Source organism: Arachis hypogaea, chromosome 16, assembly GCF_003086295.3.
Source record: "Arachis hypogaea cultivar Tifrunner chromosome 16, arahy.Tifrunner.gnm2.J5K5, whole genome shotgun sequence".
Classification (NCBI taxonomy): Eukaryota; Viridiplantae; Streptophyta; class Magnoliopsida; order Fabales; family Fabaceae; genus Arachis; species Arachis hypogaea.
The window spans coordinates 50,231,947-50,242,115 of record NC_092051.1 but is presented as its reverse complement, the minus strand read 5'-3'; positions in this window follow the sequence as shown (position 1 = coordinate 50,242,115).

Sequence of the window (10,169 nt, the reverse complement as noted above, 5' to 3'; positions counted from 1 at the left end):
TCTCTCTCTCTCTCTCTCTCCTCTTCTCTCCCTCCCTTCCCCCTTCTCTCTCCCCCTCTCTCCCCTTTGTTTCTCTCTCCTCTCCCTCCTCTCTCTCTCCCTCCCTTCTCTCTTCCTCTTTTTCTCTCTCTTTTTTTCTTTCTCTCTCCTATTTCTCTCTCTCTCCCCTTCCTTTCTTTCTCTCTCTTTCTTCTCCTTCCTCTCTCTCTTTCTCCTCTTTCTTTCCTTCCTTTCTCTCTTTCTCTTTCTCTCACTCTATATCCCTCTTCTCTCTCTCCCCCTATTTTCTCCAAAACAAGAGAGAAGGAGAGACAGAGAAAAGAGAAAAAAAGAGGGAAGGAGGAGAGATAGAAAATAGAGAGAGAGATGAGGAGGAGAAGAGAGAGAAGGGAGGGGAAAAAAGAGCGCAAAAGAAAGAGAAAGGAAGAGAGAGAGGGAGAGAAAGTGAGAGAGACAGAGAGAAAGAGAGAGGAGGGGAAGAGAGAAGGAGAGAGAGGGAGAAAGAGAGAGAGAGGAAGAGGGATAGGAGAGAGAATGAGAGAAAGGGATAGAGGGAGAAAAGGGAGAGAGAAAGAAAGGGGAGGGGGAGAAAGAGGGGAAGGGGAGAGAGAAAGAGAGGAAGATAAGAAGAGAGAAGGAGAAAGAGAAAAGGAAAAGGGAGAGAGAGAGAGAGAGAGGAAGACAAAGAGAGGGGAAGGGGAGAAAGAGGGGGAGAGAGAGAGAAGAGGAAGAGTGAGAGGGGAAGGAGAGAGAGAAAGGGAGAGAATGAGAGAGAGAGAAAGGAGGGAGAGAGAGAGGGAGAGAATAGGAGAAAGAGAGGAAGAGGGGAAGAAAAGAGAAAAAGGGAAAGAGAGAAAAAGAGGGAGAAAGGGGAGAAAGAGAGAGAGGGAAAGAGAGAGAGAGAGAGAGAGAGAGGGGGTAAGAAAGAGAATATAAAATCTAATTTTATATATGTTAAGAGTGAGAGGGGAGAGAAAGAGAGAGAGGAGGGGGAGAGAAAAGGAGAAGAGGGATAGAGAGAGAGAGGAAGAGGGATAGGGGAGAGAGAGAATGAGAGAAAGGGATAGAGAGGGAGAAAAAGGGGAGAGAGAGAGGGGGAGGGAGAGAGAGAAAGACAAAGAGAGGGGAGGGAGAAAGAGGGAAAGGGGGAGAGAGAGAGAGAGAGAAAAGGAAAAGAGAGAGAGGATGGAGAGAGAGAAAGGAGGGGGAGAGAGGGATAGAAGGGAGATAGAGAGAGGAGGGGGAGAGAGAGGGAGAGAAAGAGAGAGAGAGTGGGAGAGAGAGAAAGGAGGGAGAGAGAGGGAGAGAAGAAGAGAGAGAGAGAAAGAGGGAGAATGGAAGGAGAGAGAGAGAAAGAGAGAGAGAGAGAGAGAGAGAGAGGAAAAGAGAAGGGAGAGAGATAGGGAGAAGGGGAGAGAAGGAGAAGGGGAGAGAGAGAGGGGGGGAGAGAAAGAGGGAGAGAAGGAGAGAGAGGGAGAGAGAGAAAATGTAAAAACTAATTTTATATATGTTAAAAGTTAAAACTAGTTTTAACCTATAAACCTGTTTAAACTGGTTTTTTCTATTAAAACTGGTTTTATTTTATGAACTGGTTTAAACTGGTACACTGTATTGTAAACTGGTTTAAAACCAATTTCTTATTTGACAAAGTAGTTTGGTTCAGTTTTTAAACCATTTAAAATGGTTTAGTGCAGTTTCAGTTCAGTTTATGAAAAAACTGAACCATGAACACCCCTAATTAATATGTTTCTTCTTCTTTTTTGTTTGATATTTTCGTCTCTTTTTCTTGATTTTATTCCTCTCAAGAGAGTAAATCAAAAAGAATTTTGAGAAAATAAAATAATAAGGTGAAGATGAAGAAGAAAAAGATGAAAAAGAAGAAGAAAAAACAGTAAAATATGAGAAGAAAGAGGGGAAAAAGTTCTGAATTGTGCAGGACAACGAGTCCAAATGTATCTTAATTCGCTCAGAAATTAACCAAAATTACATAATAAATTGTGACACAATTAACTCAGAAATGAATCGAAATTACATAACAATTGCGACATAATTAACTCAGTTCAAAAATAATCACACAAACAAGATTGAATCATGAAAAAAATACATCGAAAATTAATTTTGGATCAGACAACATCATCAACGTCGAAAAAATTTAACAATAACAATAACAATAATGACAATAACGATAAGATGATATGTATAAGAAGAAGATGATGATAACGATAACGATGATGATCATGATGATGATGATAGAGGAGGAGAAAATAAAGGAAGGTGAAAAAGAAATTCAAATGAGAAAATGAGGATAAGATGGTGGTGTTGTTGGTGATGATGATAACGAAAGAGAAAGATAGCGAGTGTAGGCGCGCGTGAATTTGAAATACTTGGTTGGATTTGGTTAGGGTTATGACTTGGATGTAAAACTTTATTGTTATATTCTAAAATCTCAAGTTTAAATGGCAACTTGAGTTTACAACTTATTAAAAATAGAACAGAATAATACAACTAAAATAGTAATAAAATTCTTAGAAATTTGAAACAACTACAAGAACTTCTATGAGAACGGGTGTATATGGAACTACGAAAAGTCAGGGGGCAAACAAAACTACAAGAATTTAGGGAGCTTGAAATTGTGAGAACTTAGAGTGGAGACGAAATTACAAGAACTTAGAACACAGATACAATTGCAAAATTTTAGGATGCAGATGATACTGATTAGACACAAAAAATAAATGGACTTGCAAAATTGTGATGAGATTGGTACTGCTTGTGACAAATTAAGTGTAGAAAAAAAAACATAACGATGAAACAAGTCACAAGAGATCAGGACATCAGTAAAAAACTTAATGAAAAACAAGTAGAAATATGACAAGTGAGAAATAAGATGGTGGTAATGGCGATGATACAATCAAAACATCAAAGCATAGTAAAATAAAGACAATAGAAACATGAATAAAACTTGCTATCTACACGAAACTTGGACAACAATTTTACGATATTCAAAGAGAATATCATAGTTTTAAAATCATATTAAAATTTTTTATAATAACCCAAAAATAAATTTGACATTTAAATATTACGTATTTATAAGTCAAAAATATTGTTTAATTATAATGACAAAATTAACTTAGTATCTAATTAAATAAATATAAAATATTGTTTATTGTAGGATATTATTTTTTTATTGTTTTGATTCTTCTAGCATCTATGTAATACCCTTAATTACTATCAGAATGTCACACTTCCGGTTGCGCCACTTTGATAGCGGGGATATTACGACAACATCCATATATTTAATAATAAAATAGAAATCTTTAACTCGAAACCGTATCGACTTTTCTTTGAAAAACGAAAAAATACTTTTTCTTTCTTTTTACAAACATACATCCAAACCAATCAAAGCACTTCATATATATATATATATATAAAATAAGAGTTCTTTATATCAGTAACTTACAAACATTACATATCATGATAATCACGACTTCTATCTCTCTTTACAAAAATATAATAATAAAGACGAGGAAAAAATTAATAACTAATCTAATACAACAATATCGTATAACCAAAAGCATAGTAATCTCTTCATAAGCTTCTTCGTCTATTTTCTGAAAAGATAAGGCTGTAGGAAGGTGAGAACCTAACCACAAGGTCTCACCAAAGGAGTTTTAGAATGGTCATAAGAAGATATATAAAAAGAAAAAAGTTGTTTTCAAATGCAGTAATCATTGTTCGCCTTATGAACCTTTTCGAAAATCAACAATTAATTATCAAAGACCCAAATTTATATTTTAATTATAAAAATTTTAAAAGTTACTTAAATTGTATGAATAATCAACATTATGCTGAACTAGTTTGATTTTTTGTACTTTGCTAAACCTCAAACATAAATCAATCACGACCTCCTACCAATCACATAATCAATCACGGCCTCCGACCCAAGCATAATCAACCAACACTCAAACTACCATAATCCGAACTAGCTAATCATAATCACAAGCAATGAAGTTCAAATACAATCAAGAGCAATTACCGCAAGTATGTCAATTAGCAATTAAACAGAAATATTCATATAGGCAAACCAAATATAACATGCACACCCAAACAATGTCACATAGATGTATATGATGCATGCATGTCCTACTAGCCATGAGCTCATGCATCGGTTATCTTGTCAAACCCGACACGAGTAAGCGGGATTAACCACCGTCCTTACCCGAAGGTTCCACAAACAAGTGAGATTCACCACCATCCTTGTCCAGAACACGCAAGCCGGATTAACTACCATCCTTACCGGAAACAAATCTCAAATCAGTATGCAAGTGGGATTCACCACCGTCCTTACCAATCTCAGTAAACTACGAGTAAGCGGGATTAACCACCGTCCTTACTCGAGAAAAATCCCAAATCAGTATACAAACGGGATTCACCACCATCCTTGCTCAGTGATCACATCTTAGTAATATTCACAACCAATCATACTCAAAATCATAATCAAACTCAATTCATAATCATAATCGAAATCATAAGTATTTATACACATATTTATCGTGATTCAAAATCATACTTGGCCTATTTACTTTCAATAACAATATATATTTAGTTCACATCACGCTAAGAATCACTATCATTTCTCATTAATCTAAAATTCACAATCGGGTTTGCATACTAGATAGAAACTCAATCCATTGGATTTACTCACACTCACTTCAGAGCTTAAAAATAAGTTATCAAACATCATATGGGGTTTACAAGGAATTACAAACTTGTCGAAAAGGGTAAAGAGTAAAAAAACAGAATTCTTTCCAAGAAAACAGGACGTGTTTGCACACACACCTCTGTGCATACGCACAGATTAGAGCCAATTCCCGACGGGTGCATACGCACCACCCTGTGCATATGCACAGCTTGTGACATTTTCTTGGCGTGAGTACACACCATCTCGTGTGTACACACAGGCTTCACCAATGTCCCCATATAGTGTGTACCCACACATCTGTGCGTGCACACACCAACAAAAATTCTAATGTGTTGTGAAATTTCGAAGTTTCAGTTTTAAAGCTCAGTTTTCAAACCTTCATAATTTTTGCTATGAAATTATTTTCCGTCCGTCCTTCGAACGACATAAACTAGTCAAAAATCACTTTTCCAAATTATTCTTTCGAAAACAAATTAAATATTAATTTCATCCTTTACAAAAATCTCACTTTCCTTACATCACACTATTTAACACTTTTTCTCAAATCATTTTCCTTTAAAATCATTACCACTTTTTGTAGCATTTTTAGGAACCTCCAAAGCAACTTCACTTAAAAATATTTCTCTTCTATAAAACTCATTTTCACTTTAACCAAAATTTCGGAACAAACTTCAAATCCATTTCAATTTTAAACCTCTTTCACAAAAATTATCGCGTTGCAAGTATAGTTCTAAACCGACAATTAAACCTCAATCAACGTTTAGATTTTTGTCATAAATACAAACCCAATAAAATTAACCGAAGTATTTAAACCTCGGGTCGTTTCTCAAGGAATTGTAGGGAAGTGTATTTATTATTGGTTATGAGATTGTATCTTTTTGGGTTTTGAGTTTAATAAGCAAGGAATGTAAATAATAAGAAAATAACTAATAACTAAGAAAAATCCTAGCAAGGGTTGAGAATCGAAATTCCTATCCTCATTATCATTGTCAATTATGATGGTAATTCTAAATTGCTCTCACTTAGTTAACCTCTAACAATTGAAGGTAAGTCAAGTGAACAAATCAACTTGAGTTCACAAGTCCTAATCAAAGAGTAGAGGTAGTGAAGCTCAAGCCAACTAGCAACTTTCAATCACCAACCAACAAGAGACTTTGACAACTCAAGAGTCTCCAATTTACTCAATCCAAGCTAAGAATACAAAAATCTAATTTAAAATCCAACCAAGCATTTTATCAAACACTTGGAAGGCGTAAAATAAAAGCATAGAAAACTAACAAGGAATATTAAATCCAAACAACCAATTGCAAACATCAATGACTAACAATTAAAGAGAGTAACAATAAACATGGAAAACATAAATTGCATTAAAAGAAATCAAATGTAACAAGAGCTCATAAACATAAAAATAGTGAAAAAGGGAAATTAACAAAAGAAGAAGATGAACTAAAGTGCTTAAACAAATAAAAGTAAGACAAAAACTAAATTAAAGGAAGATTGAATATGAACCTAAAGAGAAATTGAAAGAAGAAACCCTAATCCTAGAGTGAGAAGATAGCCTCTCTCTCTAGAAACCTACATCTAAAACTTACAATATGAATGAATGAGAAGTGAATGATTCCTTCTTCCAGCTTTACTCTGTAGCCTTTAATAAGTATTTTCGGGCCTGAAACTGGGTCCAAAGCAGCCCAGAAATCGCCCCTAGCATTTTCTGTTAATTGTAGCACGTGACGCTCATCACGCATATGCGTCAGCCATGTGTACGCGTCGCTGAAGTTTTCACTGGCCACGCGTAGGCGTCAGCCACGCGTGCGCGTCGCTACCAGATTCTGAAATCCTTAATTTCTTGTGTTCCTTCCACTTTTGCATGATTCTTTTCCATCCTCTAAGCCATTCCTGCCCTATAAATCCTGAAAACACTTAACAAATATATCACGACATCGAATGGTAACAATAGAAAATTAAGATTAGCAAATTTAAGGTCAAAGAAGCATGTTTTCAATCATAGCAAGAAATTAGGAAGGAAAATGTAAAACATGGGAATTATATGAATAAGTGTGAGAATAATGGATAAAATCCACTCAATTCAATACAAAATAAACCACAAAATAGTGGTTTATCACTACGTGTCATCTTTTTGCTGATGTGTCAGCTGACATGACAGACATTGGGATCCCTCCAAAAGTTTTTTTGTGAGCTCTTTCCAATTTTTCTCTCCGTTTTCTCGTTTATTGCTCCGATATTGCAGTTTCTTTCCTTTCTTTGTCTCTATGAAAAAATAAGATATTTTTCAGTCTATTCCTGTTATTCTCAACGGCTCCAACTATGCTCATTGGGTTGAAGCTATGAGAGAATTTCTTAAAGGGCGGAAGTTATAGCGCTATGTGACGGGTGATCTTTTTTGTCCTGTTAAGCCAACTGTGACTGAAAAATCAAAAGATGGGACCTCCAAATCTAAGGAGGATGTTGAGAAAGACTTTGCGGAGAAATTAGAATATTAGAATAGTAAAAATCATCAGATCATCACTTGGTTTTGCAACACCTCTACTCCAGGTATTCATTTATAATTTGGGTATTTTGAAATCGCTAAAGAGGTATGGGAACATTTGACAAAATATTACACTATTTCTGACCTCTTCCATCAATACCAACTACTAAAGGAGTTTCATAACCTTAAGTAAGAATGTGGACAAGCGGTTTTTGATTTTCTTACTCAGATAGAAATTATTTAGGATCAATTGACCTCCTATAAGCATGTTTTTAAAGATTCAACTGATGCTAAGGCATATGAGAATTATCGCAACCGAACACATCTCACACAATTCCTTATGGCATTTACTGATGACTACGAGCCGGTTTGAGCTTCTCTTCTTCATCAAAATCCCTTGCCTAGTCTTGAAGATGTCCTTCCTCGTCTTAAGTCGGAAGAAACATGCCTTGGATTGACTCATTCTAAGAGTGAGACTGTCTTTGCTGTTACAGACAGAAAAAGTAAATTTTGTCAAAGCTGTAATTGTTCTGGGCACCTTTTCTAAGACTCTCCTTCTATTGAATTAAAAAATGCAAACAGAAAAGTCATATTGGCTCCAATTGTCCAAAACTGTTCTGCCATTATTGCAAGTTCTTGGGACACTTGATTACCACCTGTCCTACTCGCCCACCATGTTCATATCAGAATAAGTATCATTCTCATGCCAACTACTCTAAGAATGTGTCTGCTTCTACTATTACTGTTGTTTCTAATGAATCCACCAACTCTGCTTCTCTCAATCCACCTTCTGTCTCTCCATCTGACATTGAATCTCTTCTTAAATAACTTCTCTCTTTTTCTGGTAATACTCCTGCTGCTCTTTTCATACCTCCAGGTAATTATAAATGGTATTGTATTTTTATTTTGGTTGCTTAAATCACATGTCTTCTTTGCGTCATCTTTTCTCGTCTTTGTCTACCACTACAAATGCACTTCTGTCAACACTACTAATTATTCCCTCTTGCATGCGACACATAAGGATTTTATTTCACAGTCAAATCTTAATCTCCCTGATACTTATTTTATTCCAAAATTAAACTTTAATTTTATCTCTGTTCGTTAACTTGTTGATCTCGCTTTTGATGTCAATTTTTCTATTTCTGGTTGTTGTGTGCAAGATCATCGAACGTGATAGATCATGGGGACTGGATGTAAAGTCAGAAGATTGTTTGAGCTCGAGAATCTTGATGTTCCTTCTATGTCAAATCTCTGTGTTGTTTCTTCTTCATCTACCCTTCACTTGTGGTATCACCGTCTTGCCCACAGCTCCTTAGAAAAATTGTGTCCTCTTACGTCTAAGGGTGTTTTTGGTCAAGTTAATAATAAGTTTTTTTATTGCATCTCTTATGAAATAGCAAAACAACTGGCTTTATCTTTTCATAATAATCATCTATTGCTTGATCTTCTTTTGATCTTATTCACTCTGATGTTTAGGACCCCGCTCTCATCGCTTCTATGGGAGGGGCTCAATAATTTGTCGCATTTATTGATGATTATTCATGTTTTACTTAGGTTTATTTAATGACTAATCGGCATGAGCTGTCTCAGATTTATATTAACTTTGCCACTATGATTAAAACTCATTTTTCCAAGGTCATTAAAGGTTTTTTATGTAATAATGCTATGGAATACCGTGACTCCAAACTTTTAAATTTTCTTACTGAACATGGTACTTTGTCTGAGTTTTCTTGCCCTGGTACGTCTCAACAAAATGGACGGGCTGAACGCAAACACCGTCACATTCTTAACTCTATTCATGTACTGCTTATTTCTTCGTGTCCTCAATGTACTTGGGGTGAAGCTGTTCTCACTGTTGTCCATGTTATCAAAGACTTCCTTCTTCTGTCCTTGGTAACATTACTCTCTTTGAGCATCTTTATCATACTTCTCCAGATTACAGCTCTCTTCGATTTTTTGGTTGTGTCTGTTTTATTCTTCTTCAGCCTCATGAACATAATAAACTTGAACCTCAGGCTCACATGTGTTGTTTTCTTGGTTATGGCTCTGAACACAAGGGTTATCGTTATTGAGATCCTATCTCTCGATGTATTCGTATATCTCGTCATGTTGTTTTTTGGGAGTATCACATGTTCTCTAGTTTCTTCTCATTTGAATCCATTCCCTCTACTCAGTCACCGTTTCTCACTAACCCCAATATTGATCTTTTTTCTAGCGATGATTATACAGGTTCTGTGTCAAGTCATCCTCTCGAGCCTCTCACTCTTCTACCTTCTCCACCTCCCGATGACTCCAGACCGGACAATGATCTCGCTCCTACTGTCATGCCTCCTCCCTCCACTCGTTCTTCTAGAGTAAGGAATCCACCTGCTTATCTTCTTTATTATCATTATTTTTCTACTATTCTTTATCACCATGAACCTAAGTCATTCCGAGAAGCCTCCATCAATCCTAGTTGGGAGCAAGCAATGAAGGAAGAAATCCAAGCACTAGAAAAAGAAAATACTTGGGACTTGGTTGATCCTCCTTCTAATCAAGAAATTCTAGGAAGTAGATGGGTATACACGATCAAGACTCACTCTGATGGTTCTATTTACCGTTATAAGGCACGATTGGTTGCTTAAGGATGTACGCAAGAGTATGGTATTGATTATGAAGAAACTTTTCCTCCTGTCACTTGTCTCACTTCTGTTCATGCTCTCCTTGCTATTGCTGCGGTAAAAAAAATGGTCTCTGAGTCAAACGTATGTGAAGAATGCTTTTCTTAATGGAGAAAGTCTATATGAAACCACCTCCAAGATATCCTTGTCCTTCTAGCAAATTCTGTCTTCTTCGTAAGGCACTTCATGGTTTTAAGCAAGCTCCTCATGAATGGTTTGAAAAGTTTAGCACCATTATATGCAATCTCAGTTTTACTTGCAGCGCTCATGAGAATGCTCTCTTTATTCGTAAAAGTGAACGTGGAGTTGTTCTTCTACTTAC